Raw genomic sequence first — 22,133 nt, forward strand, 5'->3', positions numbered from 1 at the left:
CAGTCAACAATGAGATTTGACACTAACTGTTGTTGTTTCGTTAAAAGCAGCAAATAGTGTTTGCCATTGAAAAGGTCCCTAAAGGATGTTAATGTTATTTGTTGACTTTTTAAATTTGCATACTTTCACTTAATTCATAATATTAATTTTTAATTTGGGTACTTTCACCTATGCTTAATAGTAATACCATATTGTGCAGTATTAGTGTTTTTTTAAAAAGTATTCCATTTACTGAGTTTTATAACAATAGCTACAATTTAGAAAAGCTCAGAAATAGGATGTTATAATTTCATTGACTTTCTAGAATTGAATTTCATCATGGCAACTGATCTTTTAATAAGATATTACTCTAAGTTAGCAACTTTAACCATAGGTATGACTTTTACTTAATTTATTATTCATTGTTTACCTAACAACTGTGTGAGCATTTAGCTTAAGTTTTAGATTCCAAATAATTCACTCAATGACCTTTAGTGTATTTAAAATACTGTATTTTAATGTCTGCACTGCAAACATTACTTTCCAAACTGTTTTTTGGAAGAGCGGAGGATGACCTCTTTTTCACTGGTTTAATATGTGCTTTTCTTAGTACTCCAAATTAAACAATGGAATGTTCAACTTTTTTTTTTCTGTTTCTACATGGTGTAAAGGCATACCATTTGTGTAATCATAAATTTACATAGGGTAATGTTGTTTGATTCATTCTGTTATTTTTCCCCTTCCCACCACCCCTCCCACCCCTTTTTTCCCTCTATACAGTCCTTCCTTCCTCCATTCTTGCCCCGCTCCCTAACCCTAACTCTAACCCTAACACTAACCCCTCCCACCCCCCATTATGTGTCATCATCCACTTATCAGCGAGATCATTCGTCCTTTTGTTTTTTGAGATTGGCTTATCTCACTTAGCATGATATTCTCCAGTTTCATCCATTTGCCTGCAAATGCCATAATTTTATCATTCTTTATGGCTAATATTCCATTGGATATATATACCACAGTTTCTTTATCCATTCATCAATTGAAGGACATCTAGGTTGGTTCCACAATCTGGCTATTGTGAACTGAGCAGCTACGAACATTGATGTGGCTGTTTCTCTGTAGTTTGCTGATTTTAAGTCCTTTGGGTATAGGCCAAGGAGTGGGATAGCTGGGTCAAATGGTGGTTCCATTCCAAGTTTTCTGAGGAATCTCCACACTACTTTCCAGAGTGGCTGCACTAATTTGCAGCCCCACCAGCAATGTGTGAGTGTACCTTTCTCCTCACATCCTTGCCAACACCTGTTGTTGCTTGTATTCTTGATAATCACCATTCTAATTGGGGTGAGATGGAATCTTAGGGTGGTTTTGATTTGCATTTCTCTTATTACTAGAGATGTTGAACATTTTTCCATATGTTTGTTGATTGCTTGTACATCTTCTTCTGTGAATTGTCTATTCATTTCCTTAGCCCATTTGTCGATTGGATTATTTGCATTCTTGGTGTAGAGTTTTTTGAGTTCTTTATAGATTCTGGAGATTAGTGCTCTATCTGAAGTATGAGTGGCAAAGATTTTCTCCCACTCTGTAGGCTCTCTCTTCGCATTGCTGATAGTTTCCTTTGCTGAGAGAAAGCTTTTTAGTTTGAATTTATCCCAGTTATTGATTTTAGCTTTTATTTCTTGTGCTATGGGAGTCCTATTGAGGAAGTCTGGTCCTAAGTCGACATGTTCAAGCTCTGGACCTACTTTTTCTTCTATAATCTGCAGGGTCTCTGGTCTGATTCTGAGGTCCTTAATCCATTTTGAGTTTAGTTTCGTGCATGGTGAGAGATATGGGTATAGTTTCATTCTGTTGCATATGGATTTCCAATTCTCCCAGCACCATTTGTTGAAGAGGCTATCTTTTCTCCATTGCATATTTTTGGCCCCTTTGTCTAGTATGAGAAAATTGTATTTATTTGGGTTTGTGTCCGTGTCCTCTATTCTGTACCATTGATCCACCTTTCTATTTTGGTACCAATACCATGCCGTTTTTGTTACTGTTGCTTTGTAGTACAGTTGAAGATCTGGTATTGCGATACCCCCTGCTTCACTCTTTCTGCCAAGGATTGCTTTAGCTATTCTGGGTTTTTTATTCTTTCAGATGAATTTCATAATTGCTTGCTCTATTTCTGCAAGGTACATCATTGGGATTTTAATTGGAATTGCATTGAATCTGTATAGCACTTTTGGTAGTATGGCCATTTTGACAATATTAATTCTTCCTATCCAAGAACATGGGAGATCTTTCCATCGTCTAAGGTTTTCTTTAATTTCTTTCTTTAGTGTTCTGTAGTTCTCATTGTATAGGTCTTTCACCTCTTTTGTGAGATTGATTCCCAAGTATTTTATTTTTTTCGATGCTATTGTGAATGGGGTAGTTTTCCTAATTTCTCTTTCTGAAGATTCATCACTTATGTATAAAAATGCCTTAGATTTATGTGCATTGATCTTATATCCCGCTACTTTACTGAATTCACTTATGAGTTCTAAAAGTTTTCTGGTGGAATTTCCTGGTTCCTCTAAGTATATAATCATATCATCAGCAAATAGGGATAGTTTGAGTTCTTTTCCTATTCATATCCCTTTAATTTCTTTGGTCTGTCTAATTGCTCTGGCTAGAATTTCAAGGACGATATTGAAAAGAAGTGGTGAAAGAGGGCATCCCTGCCTTGTTCCAGTTTTTAGGGGGAATGCTTTCAGTTTTTCACCATTTAGAATGATATTAGCCATGGGCTTAGCATAGATGGCATTTACAATGTTAAGGAATGTTCCCACTATCCCTATTTTTTCTAGTGTTTTGAGCATGAAGGGGTGCTGTATTTTATCAAATGCTTTTTCTGCATCTATCGAAATAATCATGTGATTCTTGACTTTAAGTCTATTGATATGGTGAATGACATTTATTGATTTCCTGATGTTGAACCAACCTTGCATCCCTGGGATGAAACCCACTTGATCATGGTGCACTATCTTTTTAATATGTTTTTGGATGGGATTTGCTAAAATTTTGTTGAGAATTTTTGTGTCGATGTTCATTAAGGATATTGGTCTGAAATTTTCTTTCCTCGATGTGTCTCTGTCTGGTTTAGGTATCAGGGTAATATTGACTTCATAGAATGAGTTTGGGAGGGTTCCCTCCTCTTCTATTTTATGGAATACTTTGAGAAGTATTGGAATGAACTCTTCTTTAAAGGTTTTGTAGAACTCGGCTGAGAACCCATCTGGTCCTGGACTTTTCTTTGTTGGTAGGCTTTTGATGACTTCTTCTATTTCATTACTTGAAATTGGTCTATTTAAATTGTGTATGTCCTCCTCGTTCAGTTTAGGCAATTCATATGTCTCTAGAAACTTGTTGATGTCTTAGAAATTTTCTATTTTGTTGGAGTATAGATTTTCAAAATAGCTTCTAATTATGTTTTGTATTTCAATCGTGTCTGTTGTGATATTTCCTTGTTCATTCCGAATTTTAGTAATTTGGGTTTTCTCTCATCTTCTCTTTGTTAGTGTGACTAAAGGTTTATCAATTTTGTTTATTTTTTCGAAGAACCAACTATTTATTTTGTCAATTTTTTGTATTGTTTCTTTTGTTTCAGTTTCATTGATTTCAGCTCTGAGTTTAACTATTTCCTGTCTTCTACTACTTTTGGTGTTGGTCTGTTCTTTTTCTAACACCTAGTGTTAGGTCATTTATTTGTTGAGTTTTACTTCTTTTATTAAATGCGCTCCATGAAATAAATTTTCCTCTAAGTACTGCTTTCATAGTGTCCCAGAGATTTTGATACGATGTTTCTTTGTTCTCATTTACCTCTAAGAATTTGTTAATTTCCTTCCTAATATCTTCTGTTATCCATTCATCATATAATAGCATATTGTTCAATCTCCAGGTGTTGGAGTAGTTTCTGTTTTTTACTCTTTCATTTATTTCTAACTTCAATCCATTATGATCTGATAGAATACAAGGTAGTGTCTCTATCTTCTTGTATTTGCTGACATTAGCTTTGTGGCATAATATATGGTCTATTTTAGAGACGGATCCATGTGCTGCTGAGAAGAAAGTGTATTCACTCTTGGTTGGATGGTATGTTCTATAAATGTCTGTTAAGTCTAAATTATTGATTGTGTTATTGAGATCTGTGGTTTCTTTGTTCAATTTTTGTTTGGAAGATCTGTCCAGTGGTGAGAGAGGCGTGTTAAAATCACCTAGTATTATTGTGTTGTGGTCTATTTGCTTTCTAAAATTGAGAATGATTTGTTTAACATACATAGATGAGCCACTGTTTGGGGCATAGATGTTTATGATTGTTATATCTTGCTGATTTATGCTTCCCTTAAGCAGTATGAAATGTCCTTCTTTGTCCCTTCCGACTAACTTTGAAGTCCACATTATCTGAAATGAGGATGGATACTCCAGCTTTTTTGCTGAGTCCATGTGCCTGGTATGTTTTTTCCCATCCTTTCACCTATAGTCTATGGGTATCTCTTTTTATGAGGTGAGTCTCTTGTAGGCAACATATTTTTGGATCTTTCTTTTTAATCCAATCTGCCAGTCTATGTCTTTTGATTGATGAATTCAGGCCATTAACATTCAGGGTTATTATTGAGATATGATTTGTATTCCCGGTCATTTGGTTCATTTTTTAAATTTTATTTATTTATTTATTTTTTGACACAACTTGGTTCCTCCTTTATTTGACAGTTCCTTTAGGATAATTCCTCCCTTTGCTGATTTGCTTCTTTGTTTTTTATCTCTTCCTCAGGGAATATTTTGCTGAGAATGTTCTGTAATGCTGGTTTTCTTTTTGTAAATTCTTTTAGCTTTTGTTTATCATGGAATGATTTTATTTCATCGTCAAATTTGAAGGTTAATTTTGCTGGGTATAAGATTCTTGGTTGGCATCCATTTTCTTTCAGAGCTTGAAAAATGTTGTTCCAGGCCCTTCTAGCTTTTAGGGTCTGGATTGAAAAATCTGCTGATATCCGTATTGGTTTCCCCCTGAATGTAATTTGGTTCTTTTCTCTCACAGCCTTTAAAATTCTGTCTTTATTTTGTATGTTAGGTATTTGCATTATAATGTGCCTTGGTGTGGGGTCTGTTGTAATTTTGTGTATTTGGAGTCCTGTAAGCCTCTTGAACTTGATTTTCCATTTCATTCTTCAGATTTGGGAAATTTTCTGATATTATTTTATTGAATAGATTGTTCATTCCTTTGGTTTGTTTCTCTAAGCCTTCCTCAATCCCAATAATTCTCAAATTTGGCCTTTTCATGATATCCCATAGTTCTTGTAGATTCTGTTCATGATTTCTTACCATCTTCTCTGTTTGTTCAACTTTGTTTTCAAGGTTAAATATTTTGTCTTCAATATCTGAAGTTCTGTCTTCCAGGTGTTCTATCCTATTGGTTATGCTTTCTATGGAGTTCTTAATTTGGTTTATTGTTTCCTTCATTTCAAGGATTTCTGTTTGGTTTTTTTTCAATATCTCTAACTCTTTATTGAAATGATCTTTTGCTTCCTGCATTTGCTCTTTCATCTCATCGTTTGCTTCCCTGATCATTTTAATTATGTACATTCTGAACTCCCTTTCTGTCATTTCTTCTGCCATGCTGTCGTTGGATTTTATTGATGTAACATCTAGATTTGTTTAGGGCATTTTCTTCCCTTGTTTTCTCATATTGTTCAGGAATCAGTGGATCATGAAGATATTGCAGATTTCCTCTATTGACTTATAATGTCCCTGAAGATTGCTAGTATATCCCTTCTTATCCTTCAGTAGCCTGAAGTCTTGGAGGAAGTTGATAATGCGGAGCTCCCCAAGGAAGCTGCCTCTCTAGGGGTGGTGACCCTCAGGTGGGGTATATTCCCTGCTAGTAGGCAGAGGTGCCTCCACTTGTTGACCAATGGTCATCCAACGGGGAACTAGGCTGCGGGCTGAGGCAAGGCCTGTTTGTGCTTGTGTCTCTGGTTTTACCGTCCCTGTGGGAAAACCTCACCCGGCAGGGAAGACTCACCCGGTGGGGAGGTCTTGCTGGTCAGTTCCCCTCCTAGAGGTTCCCCTCAATCTACAACTACCGCCTGGGCTGGGCTGCCTTCCTCTGCAACGTTCCCAGGGGCCCGGACCTACCTCCTGGGCCTGGGAGCCTCATCCTTCACAGACGAGTCTCCTTAGGCTGTCTCTCCTCAGAGAATTTGCCCGCAGTCCTGGAAACTTCGCTCCGCCCCTAGGCGTGTCTCTGTGCGGCTCCTCCACCAAGAAGCTGCCTAGGTCCTGGGACCCTGCTCTGCACCTAATCGCCTGGCTATGCGGCCCCTCCTCTGAGCCGCCACCTGGAGCCCCGTACAATAGCTCTGAGACCCAGAGGCCTGCCACACGCCTCTTCCTCCAGACAGCCGCCCAGTGTTCCGACGCAGTCACTAAGAGTCCAAGCAACTCACTTCGCGTCTCCTCCTCCTGCCAACCGCCCATAGCCCTAGGCAGTCACTCTGAGTCCAAGTGACCCGCCCTGTTCCTCCTCCTCCTTGGGGTAGCCCCTGGGTGGGTGTTCAAGAGTGGTCGCTCTGAGACCAAGTGACCCACCGCGCTCCTCCTCCAGGCAGGCCACCGGTGTTCAGGAGCAGTCGCTTTGAGTCCAAACAACTCACCACTCGCCTCCTCTTCTGAGCAGCCACCTGGAGCTCTGATGTAGTCACTCCTAGACCAAGCAACCCGCCACGCTCCTCCTCTTCCTCCGGGCAGCCCCCCAGTGTTCAGAAGCGGTCATTCTGAGTCTAAACAGCTCATCGCGCAGCTCCTCCTCTGGCAACCGCCTGTAGCTCTGATGCAGTCACTCCTAGACCAAGCGACCCGCCGTGCTTCTCCTCTTCCTCCGGGCAGGCCCAGGTGTTCAGGAGCGATCGCTCTGAGTCCAAACAGCTCGCCACGCAGCTCCTCCTCAGGCAGCCGCCCAGAGCCCCAGTGGTTGCTCCGAGTCCCAGCGCTGTGCTGAGCCGCCTCCTCTACGATGATCCCAGTTGTCCGTGTTTACTGCTCCAGCGGGGGAGGGGCATCTCACCGGGCAACTCTACTTCACAAAAAAACTCTACTTCCCTGCATTCCGGGGCTACCGCCCCATCCGGGACACCTCCCCAACGGGAGAGACTCACCCAGCGGCTTTGAGTTGGCCCCAAGTCTGTCACTCTCTCCTCTTTTGAATCTTGCGTCCTGGAGCAACATGAAATGCAGCCACCCTCTAGTCTGCCATCTTGAAAACCAGAATGTTCAACTTTTATGTAATCTATGCAATTCTACATATCTTCTCTGGGTCATATAATTTTTTGAAAATATAACAATAAAGTTTTTTTAGTATTTTGAAAACATGAGAAAATATACAAATGCCTAAAAATTAATCCGTATTGCATTTAAAAATATTAGCCATTGAGTAAGGTAGAACCAAAAACTTATTTGTAATACTATATTAAGCCATTAGATGGCAGTATTTATGCATTAGGAACATTTTCCATTTGTTTTCTTTTGTAATGTTTAGATTTTTAAACTTCTTAGTAAAAATATTTCATTATCTGGTATATAGTTCTGCTCTTGACCCAAGAAAAGAAGCCTCCCTAGGAATTTTACTGTGTTTCTTGTAGGCGTATTTATTTTTGATGATAGGAGGATGTGATGGGATGAAATTCTTTGGTAGAAAACTTCTTACATAGATAGTGCTTGGAGAAAGAACAAAATATTTAACATAATAAATGAGTTTCTCTTGGAGAGAAAGCTAAAACATTTAACAGAAGAATTGTGATTCAAAAATATCTCAAATGATGATGCAATGGGTTGAAATTTTATTAGGGCAAATGTTAAGTTTTCAAAGTAGGTTCAGATAACAGTATATGATGTAGAGTTTTGATTTACTAAGCAATTGGAGTAAAATGTGGATAAACTCAAGGTAAACTCAGCTAGCTCCAATTTAAATTCTGAGTCTCTTTGATTGACAGAACTTCACAGTACTTCCCTTTGATTTTGACTTCTCCTTTCAGGGTTGTTGAGCTTCTAAATTGCAGAAGGGTTAGTAATATATTATCAAAGTATCTGGAGAGAAGTTTTTGGTCCTTGATCAACGACATTCATATACACGGCTTTCCCTTAAACAGACCTGTCTGGCTGTGTTTGGTTGCCTTTGGCCACACTGGCAACATCAGTAACCATCCCTACTGCATACAATCTTAAACTCCTCTTGTTATAGTGTTGTCAGAAAATGTCTAATTTTAACCCAAAACCTGAGACCATCTCAGGTTTGCCACTCCTTGCCCAGTTAACCCAGCAGCTTTCTTGCATAGCCACAGAAAATCTTCAGTTTTGGAACTACACAGGAAAAAAGTCTATGCTATGGTGAGTGGAAGGCGGGTGGCTATCGCAGGCCCACACTCTGTGTAGATGTGGCCCACTGTTCTGCTTCCAGTCACTGTCCCTATGTTACAGGACTCTGTGGAAAGCTGTTTTCTCTCAGAATTCCAAATGTGAATCAAGAATAATTCTCTGCTTTTGGATCCCAAGCTCATATGGAGGTTTTTCTTGTTTCCCATGCAGGGGATAAGGCCATAAAATAGGACAGAGTGTGGGACCAAAAATGGGTATTGTCATGTTTTCTATCCTATTTTCCAATTTAACACCCAATTAAATTCGAATGTCCCAAATATTCCATGGGACAAACTAATACTTTAAAAATACTAATACTAATACCTACTTTGAGATGAATTTTTTTCTGAATTATTTCAGATTGATTTAAAAAAATTTTTTTATTGTAAACAAATGGAATACATGTTGTTTCTCTGTTTGTACATGGAGTAAAGGTATACCATTTGTGTAATCATAAATTTACATAGGGTGAAGTTGTTTGATTCATTCTGTTATTTTCCCCTTCCCCCCACCCCTCCCACCCCTCTTTTCCCTCTATACAGTCCTTCCTCCATTCTTGCCCCCCTCCCTAACCCTAACTCTAACCCTAACACTAACCCCTCCCACCCCCCATTATGTGTCATCATCCACTTATCAACGAGATCATTCGTCCTTTTGTTTTTTGAGATTGGTTTTTCTCACTTAGCATGATATTCTCCAGTTTCATCCATTTGCCTGCAAATGCCATAATTTTATCATTCTTTATGGCTGAGTAATATTCCATTGGATATATATACCACAGTTTCTTTATCCATTCATCAATTGAAGGACATCTAGGTTGGTTCCACAATCTGGCTATTGTGAACTGAGCAGCTACGAACATTGATGTGGCTGTTTCTCTGTAGTTTGCTGATTTTAAGTCCTTTGGGTATAGGCCAAGGAGTGGGATAGCTGGGTCAAATGGTGGTTCCATTCCAAGTTTTCTGAGGAATCTCCACACTACTTTCCAGAGTGGCTGCACTAATTTGCAGCCCCACCAGCAATGTGTGAGTGTACCTTTCTCCCCACATCCTCGCCAACACCTGTTGTTACTTGTATTCTTGATAATCGCCATTCTAATTGGGGTGAGATGGAATCTTAGGGTGGTTTTGATTTGCATTTCTCTTATTACTAGAGATGTTGAACATTTTTCCATATGTTTGTTGATTGCTTGTAGATCTTCTTCTGTGTGTTTGTTCATTTCCTTAGCCCATTTGTCGATTGGGTTATTTGCATTCTTGGTATAGATTTTTTTGAGTTCTTTATAGATTCTGGAGATTAGTGCTCTATCAGATTGATTTTTTTTCTTTCGGAAGTTCAGAACATGAAAAATTAAATGTGCCTAGTGTTTGTCATAGGCTGAACTGTGTCCCTTCAAAATTCATGTTGAAATCATAACCCTTTCTACCTCAGATAAGATTATATTTGGAGACAGGGCCCTTATAGAGGTGGTTGAGTTAAAAATGAGGACTTAAAGTGGGCTGACGCCATTATGACTGATATCCTTATGACAGAAAATTTGGACACATAAAGGATGCAAAGGAAAGACTAGGTGAAGACACAGTGAGATGAAAAGGAAATAGGTAAGGATGTATGAGAAGGTGCCATGTGCAAACCAAGACAGGCCTTGGAAGACACAAAACCTGCTGATTCCTTGATCTTGGACATCTAATCTCCAGAACCATGAGAAATGCATTTCTGTTATTTATGCCACCCAGCCTGTGGTGTTTTATTAGGACAGTCATGGCAAACTAATACGTCATTCAAGATTATTTCTCTAAGAGTCTAGAGTTCATTCTGGAACATCAAATCAAGAATCTTCTCTCTTTTCTGCTAGAGAATGTCTTTATTTGAGGGCTGGGCTTTCTAAGTGGTAGGGAAAATTTGAAGCAAAGAAATCTCAGTCAATCCTTAATACTATACCTATATGGGCAAAATCTATAAAAAAATAATGAAAACACTTATGCCAGTCCTTCTTATCAAGGGATTGAAATTCCTAAGGGATTGTGGAAAATACATAATGTCATTTTGGAGATTGAATAGTGTTTTGGTGATAATAGTAAGACAATAATATGTGAGCACAGTGAAATAGTTCATACATCCATGACCGTACTTTCCTTTTTTTCCAAATTTTATTCGAATTTTTAAAATATTTAGGTGATTTAAAGTTTGAAGGACAGGGGGTATAACTCAGTGATAGAGTGCTAGTCTAGCATGCTTGAAGCACTGGCAATCCCAAATACTGTAAAAAATAACAAAGTTAAAAAGTGTTGCATCTTCAAAGGCGTCCAATATGAACATATTTGAGGAATTCCTTTAAAACTAGGGACCATTCAATATGAAATTCTCCAGGGCTCAAGCTTGAATCTACCACTTCTTTGTCTTGAGCAGCATGTTTACTTTCATGACTTTAATAATTAAATGTACCCCAGGAGAGCCATCCATATTGAGGGATCAATCAATCATTTAAAAATTTTTACTGAATTTGTCGGACATTGTCTGAAACTTTGCTTGCTCTAAGTAATACCCCACCTGCAACATTAGCTATAGCTGAAAATTTGAATGCAACCGAAAATAACTATGAGGTGACCTTGAACTAGTGTCTTTAGGAAGCTACCAAACATTTTATCAGAAAACCATGTGATCTGTATCACACACTCTATTACATGGATGAACAGATGCAACAAATAGAAATGTTCTGTGGCCATAATATGACTTTTGTTTTCAACATTTTTGTCCTTAAAATCACTAGAAACATTATAGTGGAGCTTGAGACAAGGACTTGGCCACAAGTGCTGAATTTAGAGGTGATCCCAGAAGTTATCAGCACAGTAGTAATAGTAGTTGAGAAAGGAAGCCAATAACAATGCAAAAGGGCAACATCAAGATCACCTTTATAGACAACAGTAGTTCAATTCTGGTAGGATGTTCCATGAAGCACAGAGGAAGTCCCCCTAGAATTGTATTCGAGAAGCTGGGTTTATTTATCTACTGGTTCCTGCTGTCATGGTTGAGGTTACCCACCAGCTTTCAGACTATGCATGAGCTCAGGTTCCTATGGCCTCTGATAAAGACCTTGGGAACAAAGAATAAAGATCTTATTATTTTGTACTAAGGCAGAGAATACACTGACTAGATCACACATGGAACAGAGACTATACAGGGTGAATAATGGATTGGAGACCAACTGGCCTACAGATGGACTTACCATTCCCAGATAAAACCTCATAGAGTGGAACAAATTTTGCAAATGATACTGAAGTAATTAAGCTTTTACAAGAATGCCTGGCACAGCAGATGGCACTAGTGCACCATCCTGTATCCCCTTACCACAATTCTGATTTCAGTCACAGTTCACTTGTGGTCATTTGTGAGATCATACTCAGCACACCTGCAGTGACCCACCTCAATAGAGCTCCTATGCTGTGTGTAACCCTTACAGACTGTTACCGCACAACACACACACACACACACACACACACTTATACACAGCATACATCTGTACACCAACCCACCCCAATCACCACCCAGTTCTCATATTTCCCCTTCTTTTAAGATTTTAACTTCTAGCTCATTGTAACTTTTTTCTATCCTATTTTTTTTATTTTTAATGATTCTACAACCCTAATCCCTTAATCCCTTTAATTTCTCTTTGATGATGAAACTGTCATTTTTTCTACCTCACCTACCCACTCCCACCTCCTCCATAATCTAAAAAATAAGTATAGCATTCTCTTCTATTTTTCCAGCTCATGTCCTGAAGTATACAACTCCAATAATTCTTTGAGGTCAGTAGCATCATCAATCTAATGATTCCCACCTTTTCACTGTCCTCCACTGTTTATTTCTTCTCATTTTTTTTTGCCTAAGCTATGAATATTCATTATAAGCACTTCACTGACATTTCTTTAATTCCTATATTTCTTGATCACAGCTTTCTATTCAAGAAAATCACAACTCTGGTAGTGGTAGATTTCAACAGTAGTCATTATTCTCCTTCCCCCTGCATCCATGCTCTTGCAGTAGGACCATGCAACCCTTAGAGTTTATTTTTCCACTCCTTTGATGTGGTCTAGCCTTTTGACTTACTTTGGCCAACAGTATGCAGTAAAAAGTGACATTTTGCCGGTTCTGAGCATGAGTCACAATAAGCCTTGAAATTCCACTCTTTTTGGGACCCCTGTTACTGCCGTGTAAATAAGGCTAGACTAGTGTACCAGGTACTGATGTATTATCCCAGTCACCCCAGCCATCATAGCCTATAGTCATTGTACTGCCAAGACATGCCAGTAGGGTCATCCAAAACCAATCAGTACCCAGCTGCTTTGTGTGCTGACCACAGACCATGAGTGAGCTCAGCTTTGATTAGCTGATACTGGTCCAAATCAATAAGACTCAACAGTTGATCATGCCACCTGAATAATAATAGTAGTATTTTAAACTACTGAGTTTTGGGGTGATTTGTTATGCAGCAATAGCTAACACATACATAAGTTAATTTTTTTTTGTATTAACAGGTACACAGGTTTGACTGTTCTCTGTATTTGTACCTGAAAAACTGGTCCTAACTGAGGAAAATACATGCAACCATTGTATGTATATTTCCATGAGTACTTAATTATAGGCAGGCATATTCTATTGCATTGGTGCATTCTCTGTAATCCTGCCCTGGAAAGTCATTTCATAATTTTCCACTCATCAAACTGCTACTATCTCCACCCTCATCTTCACTCTCAGTTATTGACTAGACATTTTTCCTAGAAAAATAGAAGCAATTAAAAAACTATTCCTTAATCCCCTACCAACCATAATGATCCATCTAATCACATCCATTCTTAGGTACTTCACTGTTATGGTTTAGATATGAGGTGTCTCCTAAAAGCTCATGTGTGAGATAATGCAAGAATTTTCATAGGTGAAATGATTAGTGTAACCTCATCAGTGGATTAATCCACTGATATGGATTAACTGGATGGTAAATCTAAGCAGGTAAAGGAGGTGTGGCTGGAGGAGGTAGGCCACTGAGGGTGTGCCTTTGGAGTTCATATTTTGTCTTTGGTGAGGGTATCTCTCTCTGCTTCCTTGTTGCCATTTCTTGATCTGCTTTCCTCCACCACGACCTTCCACCATGATGTTTTACCTCACCTCAAGCCCAAAGCTACCAGTTGGCTGACTGTGAACTAAACCTCTGAAACCATGAGTCAAAATAAACTTTTCCTTCCCCACATTTTTCTTGTCAGTTCTTTTGGTCATGGTGATGAAAAAGCTGGCTAAAATGTCCACTTTGCCTCCTATTACCATAGACAATGATTCTTACATTGTGGCTCCCAAATCAGGAACTATACCCGGGTACTTGTTAGAAAAACAAATTCTTGAGTCCCACTCGAGAAATACTGAATCAGCAATCTGTACTTTACTAAAGTCTTTTTGTGATTCTGATGTATGCTAAAGTTTGAAAATCACTGCTACAGATGATCAGAATTTATATAATGTAAGCCTAACCCTCCCCTTGGAAACTAAACCTCATTCTCTCAAAATTATCATTTCCCCATTTAATCTAACAACATTTTTTATTTTTTATTACTATCAAGTTATTCTCACCATAATACAAACATGCTACTATTTTTCTCATCTTAAAACAACTTTTTTTTCCAGGCATCAACTTGTTTCTCTGCTTCCCTTTGATGAAACACTGAAACAGTTGTCCAACTCACTGTCTGCAGTCCCTACTCTCCCATTATCTTTTAAACACATGAAGATGAACTTTTACCTCCCACACTCTATCAGCACTCTAAGATCAACAGGGTTATTAATTTGCTAACTTCAATGATCAATATCCACTCCATGTTTTATTTTACACTTGAGTATCATTTGATGGTTGATCACTTCCTCTTCAGTAAATGTTTTTTAACTTGACTTGGAAAAAATACTTCTCCTTCCTCATCGGCTGCTCCTTTGTTCCTTTAGAGTCTCCTTTGATGGTTCATCTTTGTCTTTCTGATGTCTAAACTTCTGAATTCTTTGAACCTCTTCCTTCCCTTCCCACTAACTCTTATTTTTTCTGCATCTGAACTAATGACTTAAAAATTACATTTATACTTTGAAAACTACTATTTATATTTGTAGACATGGCTTCTCCCCTGAAATTCAGGTTTACAGATCCAGTTGTCTACTTGACATCTCCATTTGTAGACTTAATATAATACTTTAAATTCAGTATGTCTAATAGTGACATCCTGATATTCTCTCCAAAACCTACTGCCTCTGCAGTTTTCCTCATGCCATTAATGGAAGCTCTATTTCTCTAATTTCTCAGGCAAAAGTGCTTGGAGCTATTCTTAATATCTTTCTTGCTTTTATGTCTCATATATACTACATTATGAAATGCTACACCCCCGTTTAAAAAATACATCCAGAATCTAAACCATTATTAACCAACTTTATTCACTGCTAACAACCACAGCCAAGGTACTGCCATCTGTAATCTGAAATATTTCTGTAGTCCTCCTACTAGGTCCTCCTGCTTTTATGCTTTAGGTCCTCCTGCTTTTATGCTTACCCTTTCCTACCTCCATTCTATTCTCCACCCAACATAGTTTCGTTAAGTTCAAAACAGAGCTCACCTTTCCTCTGTTCATATCCTTTCAATGGTTCCAGTCTTACTCAGCATCAAGCCTAAGCCATTGTGAACAGCTGCCAGGTCTGCACTGTCTAGACTCTGTAACCCTTTCTCTTCTGCTAGTACTCTATCCTTGCTGTCATACTATGATCAAACCTCTTGCTGTTCTGCAGATTCACTGTGCAAACTCCCCGCTGGTAGACCTTGCAGTGGCTTGCCACTCTTGCCCAGGTATCCACATCATTCTTTATGATTTTGCTAAAGTAACCCCGACTTGGGTGATAAGTCAGATTTCAAACCTCCCACTCTCCTTTCTCTTTTCTGTGCTCCCTCTGCAGTACTTATTGCCCTTTAAAGAAGATATTATTTATGCCCATTATGTTTATTGTTTATCAACCTTTTCCTTCCTCCTACAGTAATGTAAATATTTATGTGAACAGAATTTTTTCTTTTTGTGTGTGTCTATGCTGAAACTACAGCACCTATAGCAGTATATGGCAAAGAATAGGATTCAATGAAAGCATTCGAGTATGTGTTTCTCTTGTTATAATTTGGCTCATATCAAATAGTAAGTATAATCATTGTTACTATCTGTATTTTATTTTTTAAGTGCTGCCTAGCCTTTGTGGGATATAACTTTTAGAAGTAAAACTGTGGAATTGAATGGATTATATATTTAAATGTTGCTAAACTCTTCTCTAAAATGACAGTAAGTACTGATTTGCACCTCCACAAAAAAAATGTTTGAAGACACCTATTTTCTCATATCCATACCAAGATGGATGTTGTCAATATCTGTATTTTTTGTTTAACAGGGAAAATAATAGCTCCTCAATATCGATTTTTATTAGTGCATTATAGTCTTACACAATAGTGAAGTTCGATTAGACATAACTATACAAATAGGGAATATAATTTGCTCCACTTGAGACCTCAGTACTTCCTCTTTATCTCCCCTCCTCCATCTCCCTGTTCCCTTTCTTCTACTCTACTGATCTTTCTTTTATATATTTATAGCTTTTAAAAATGAATGCTTTGTAGATATACATAAATTCACTGTGGTACATTCATACATGTACTTAACAATTTGGTCAATTTCATTGCACTCTTCCTCTTTTCCTATCCCTCCTCCCTCTTCCTCTGTCCCTTTCACCTACTCCATTGATTTTCCTTCTATATCCATGGGATCTCTGCCTTTTATTCCCTTATTTTGCTCTTGACTCTGCATATGAGAGAAAACTTTCAACCCTGACTTTCTGAGTCTGGCTTATTTCACTTACCACGATGTTCTCAAGTTCCATTCATTTACCAGCAAATGCCAAAATTTTATTCTTTCTTATGACAGTAAAACTCCACTGTGTACGTATACCACATTTGCTTTATTCATTCATCTGTTGACAGGCATCTGGACTGGTTCCATAACTTGGATTTTGTGAATTGCATTGCTATGAACATTGATGTGGCTGTATCACTATAGTATGCTGATTATAGTTTTGTTGGATGAATTACAAGGAATGGGATAACTGGGTCATATGGTGGGTCTATTCCTAGTTTTTTGAGGAATCTTCATATTGCTTTTCAGAGTGATTGCGTACTAATTTGCAGTCCCACTGAAAATGTATGAGTGTACTTTCCCCACATCCTCACCAGAAATTTTTATTTGTATTCTTGATAATTGCCATTCTCTTCTTGTTTTATTTGCCTTTCTCTCATTACTAATGTCTTTGAGTATATGTTGCAAGTATGAAGGGCCTTCTATATTTCTTTGCCTATAGAATCCCAGTTCATGTCTCTTGACCATTTTTCTTTTGGATTGTTATTTCTATAATGTGTAGAAGGCTTTTATATAGTGAAAATACTAATACTGATCCATTGTCAATTTTCTAGACTGCAGTTATTCTCTTTTGTGTCATGACTTTCCTTGTGGTCTCTTTTGTGTTAAAGAAGTTAAATATTTTCATGTCGGTGAATCTGCCAAACTTTTGCTTTAAGGCTTCCTCTTTTAAAAAGGCTTTTTCCATATCTAGACTTTAATATTTTCTTCTAATAATTTCTGCTATTTTTGCATTATACTTAATAATCTAACTTGAATATTTTATTTATTATAAAAACTGTACATTTGCTACTATTTTAAATAGATAGCAAATTGTGCCAGGAGCCTTCTTTTCCTCATAAAATACATTTCAGTCATTAATTCTGAACTGAGGAAGTATAAAAGTAACACATGAGAGCATCTTTATAATCTCATGATAGAATTTATTAAACAATGCATAAAACCCATAAAAGAAAAAATTTAGAAGTATATCTACAATGAAATTGTTTTCTGTTTACCGAAGACACAGTAGTGACAAAGTAATCCTTAAAAGAGGAAAATGTATTTTCAACATACATAATTAATAGAGCTTTTATCTAGAAATAATTCCTACAAATCAAGAGACACAATAAAAAAAAGCCTAATGCAAAAATGGGTAAAGGACCTTAACAGATAATTTGTAAAATAGGGCATATAAATGGAATACTAATAAAGATGCTCGAAATCACTGGAAACTAGAAAAATGAATATTTTCTCAGTGAGAAAGTACTGCATTCTATCCGATTGGTAAACATTAAAAGTCTGATAATACAAGTCAGGTGAGGATATAATATCAAATGAATTCTCATGGTTACTTGTTGAAGTGTAACTGGTACAACATTTTTTGTAATATCTAACAAAGGTGAAAATGCCAATAACCTACAACACAGTAATTTCACTCTAGAGAGAATTGTGCATACTTGTATAACAGCAGACATGTTGCACTGTTCAAAATGGCCCCAAACTGGACACAAACCAAAAGTTCATCTAGTAGAATACACTTTGCCTGAGGAGCAGGTTAAAGTAAAGGGTAATCTTTCTGAAAGGAGAAGCAACTCCCTGGGCACTCCGAGGGTGGAAGCGCTAGAGTCCAAGAGAGCATTCTCATTGGCACAAGTGAGCCCTGTAGGAAAAGCTCCTCCCAAAGCAGCAGAGGGAATAAGGACTTCCTGCATTAGATGCCTGCTTGACCCTTTCTATGTGATCTCTGGTATGTTACTTAATGCCTCAGCCTTGGTTTCCTATTTTGTAGTGAGGGTGAGTGACACTATCTTTATCACATTTATACATAAAATGGCATGCATAATGTGCCTCTATTTCTTTACGAATTACTACATTAATCTAAATGTGATATGCACTTAAAATTTTTTAGTTTTCATTTCTTTTATGTTTTGAAGAGTCAATCTGACACATGGATGATTTGGAATTATCCTTGGGTAGCTCAAAAGGCTTATTAATTGGGGGATGAATATTTAAAGAAAATGCAAATGAAATTAATAAAAATAATCTGTAATGTCACCCTTCTTCCCTTGATCTGATCAATATCTTATTTTTCTGACATGCCTAGATTCAAATGGCCAGTCAAGTGAAAGACTTTTAATGGTGGTTGTTGTTATTACTGTTATTAATTTAATTTAGATAATCGGTGCACAGAACACTCATAGGACAATAGAAGTATTAGCACTGTATTGCAAGGTCATTTGAGCAGTAAGCTTACTGAACCACATTAATCAGAGAAAAATACACGAAAGAGTTGGTATGTGTGATCTTTAAGCATTTAAGTTCACTAATTAGCTTTTGTCTTCAAAATAAACCCAAGGCTTTAGACACATCAGTGACCAGAGACAATTTAGCATGATATTTATGGACTACTTCACATCTTTTGCTTCTTTATCAGAGCTGTAGTTCTATAAAGACTGAAATGAATGAGAAAAACAATAACAAAATTTCCTTTGTTAAATAAAGACAGCAGAATTCTAATTGTGTAATCATATTAAAATCCAGGAAAGGACACAACAGTTACAACTCAAGAGAAGTATAAAATGAAGTGTGGTTCAATAGAACAGAATGATTTAAAATAATGTAAGACTAATATATAATTTTTATCCTTCCTTGCTCTTTGGTGCTTACAAATCTGCATAAATAAATGAGACACCCATAATTTTGCATATATACATATAGCTGACAGCCATAATAACACACTGTAAGGAAAAAAAATGATAATTTTCTTTAAATAATTTTGGAAGAATCTTGCATCATTTGGCAATAGTCTTGTAAACATTTGATGAGCATATTCATAACAGAAACAGATATGTAAAACATTTGGGAGATGGAAATATATGATGAAGTGACTCAGTTTGCAATATTAAAGAAGAGCCCTAAGAAAACCATAATGAAGGTGAAAAACTATGTTGCAGAAGAGTTTGTGAGAGGGAGTCAATGTTAAGGGATGTCAAGGAACCAGTGTTATGTAGATTGTTATGTGCTAAAATCTTCTATTTATCATCTTACTACATTTTCACATTCTAGAGTCTATAGGGTCATGCATATTTGGTCTGCCTATTGTTACCAACTGTCATTCTCCTCACTTTGTTCAATACAGGCACAGTGACTTTTTTAGAGCATTTTAAAAGTGAGGGGCTCCTTCCCATGACATGATTTTGCACATGGGACTACCTCATGATAAACCCCTCTACACCAGCTCATCTTACTCTCCCTGAAAGTCTCAGCTTAATTATTCCTTCCATGGGGAGTCCCTAGTTATCAAGACCAGAATGTAGTCCTCTTCATGGCTTTGGTCACAATTGAAATTACTAAGTTTGTTTGAAATTATTGGTTTGATTTCTGTCCTTTACATCAGGCTATAAACAATATAAGGGCAGAAAATTTGGTTCACATTTTTATACCTCAAACCAGACATAGTAATTAGCATATAATACTCAAATATTTGTTTTCTTAGTGCTTTTCTTTTTTTCAGTATTTTAAATTAAGTTGTCATTTATTTACACATTCCCACCTGCTAAATATCTTGCATATCATAATGTCTAGCTCGGAGTACTCAATAAATATTTGTTGAATGATTTACTCAATCTGTAATAGGGATTATTACCTCTATGTCATACATGAGAAGCAAGAGGCTCAGAATTTAAGCCACTTGCCAAGGTTACACAGTTGGTAAAGAACACTATTATCATTCTAGTATGTTTTTCTTTACTCCTTGAAGTAGGAGATACTCCTCTCCTTAAAGGGAGAGTAAAAGACTAATTGTACAAATCTCCAAGGAAAAGAGGGTAGAACAGAACTCCAAAGAGTTTCAAATTGAACTTTTGAGTCTTTCCTGGAAACAAAGTCTTTCTGTTGAGGCCTGTGGCTTACACATGTAATCCCAGCTACTTGGGAGACTGAAGCAGGAGGATCTCATCCCTGGAATCCATGTCTGTACCAAAAAAAAAAAAAAAATCTTTCTATTGAAAGAAACAGATTCTAGAGGAGAAAAGTTCTTAGTATTTTCTTTTTAAGTTGTAAAGCTTGCATCTAAATAATTCCAATCAAATAAAAAGTGTCCTACAGACTGGAAGATTCTTAGTCCCTGGTAAAAAAAAAAGGACATACAAATCACAAGTTTCCTAGCATTAAAAGCATGTAAATAAAGATGTCTGCCATTAAGAATACACTTGGATCAGGCCCAGACACCTGGCTTTAGCTATGCAGAGTGTAGTGGTATTACCTACTAAGTTCTACACAGATTTTCTCAGTCAAACTGGAGGACTTCTTCTTGAGCCAGATTTCTGAATTGTGAGTTTGAAAATTTTGTTAAATTTCCTTAAAGATAGGTGAAATACCTAACTCCATGAAGCACCGGGAGCTTGGATAGAAGAAGCATCTGCATGAACTTTGCTGACCATGCAGGAGTAATGTCAGAGCAAGAACGCTGGGGCTCCTTGTCAGTGTGGAGGACAGAGGACAGAACAAGTAAACTCTCTGACAGCTTTCTTCACCCCAGCAGCAGCCAGGAGCCAGGATTTTGGACACTGGTGTCAACTCTCTTATTAATTCCCTGAGTAGTCCTTGGCATCATAGCCAAACATCATTTTAAGCTCTCAGTCTGTCAACTCTGGAAAATTCTTAGCTATCTTCTAGTGTTGTTGTGGGAATTGATTAATATTTATGAACACATTTAAGTGGAAAAGTGCAGTATAAATATTACTGCATGAATTGAAAAATTGTTTCCTACATAATATTATGCACAAAGAAAATAAGCTGTGGATTGTAGTGTCTTCTTGGAACAGTTTTAAAATGGTGATCAGTTATCTGTTGCTCCCCCTTTTATCTTTAATAAGTTTAGTGCTTTTGTAATTTAGTGTTTTCAATGATGATTTCTACTAAATTTATATTTTATTGTTGTTATGTGTTGATGCATTTTGTTTCCTGTTCAGTTCAATATATCTCTTTATTTCCAGTTAAAATTTGTAAATCATTGAATACGATTGTCCCCATTGAAATTTGTCCAGTGTGCTGGGCACATTTGTCATTACTTAAGAATAATTATTGATATCCATTGCTTAAAAGAATAGATAATTCTCCAGTCCAATTCATAGTACATCAAATTTCTGTTACATGAACTCTTGTTCCATTGTTGAATTATAAGCATAAAGTTAGAATTATATTTGACTGGAAGAAAATAAGATTTTAAGTATAATAAAATAAAGCTTAAGTATTTGTTGAAGTTTGTGAATCATAAAATAGAGCACTAATCCCTTTCTCAAAAAATATGTGATATATTAGTCATAACTCAAAATATTCAAAATGGCTTTTTTTTTTACAAATGGCAAAAAATAAATATAAAAAGTGTTAAAAGATAGTCTAGTTCAGAATGATTATTTAAAAAAAAAATCTTCCCATATATGCCTCGTTATATCAGGGGGTAGCAGTCATCTTAACAATTTAATATTTAACAGCTTAATTCTGCATCATATCTAAGTTTAACATGAAGATTATTATTGTAAATGTCTCTCCCATTTCTTGTAACTCTAACCTACACAACTCTTTCCAGACTAAGCTGCTGTTTTAGTTTAGACACTGACAAGGTCTGGTATGTTGTCTGCCACACTAAATGCTGTGCCACATAAGGCTGACAGTGTTCTGGGCATCAGTATCTTAGTAGAATCACCCATGCAGGGCCTGGTTCTCAATAATGCATGTTTAGAATATTTGGAAAAATCTTTATTT

Source organism: Sciurus carolinensis, chromosome 7 (assembly GCF_902686445.1).
Source record: "Sciurus carolinensis chromosome 7, mSciCar1.2, whole genome shotgun sequence".
Classification (NCBI taxonomy): Eukaryota; Metazoa; Chordata; class Mammalia; order Rodentia; family Sciuridae; genus Sciurus; species Sciurus carolinensis.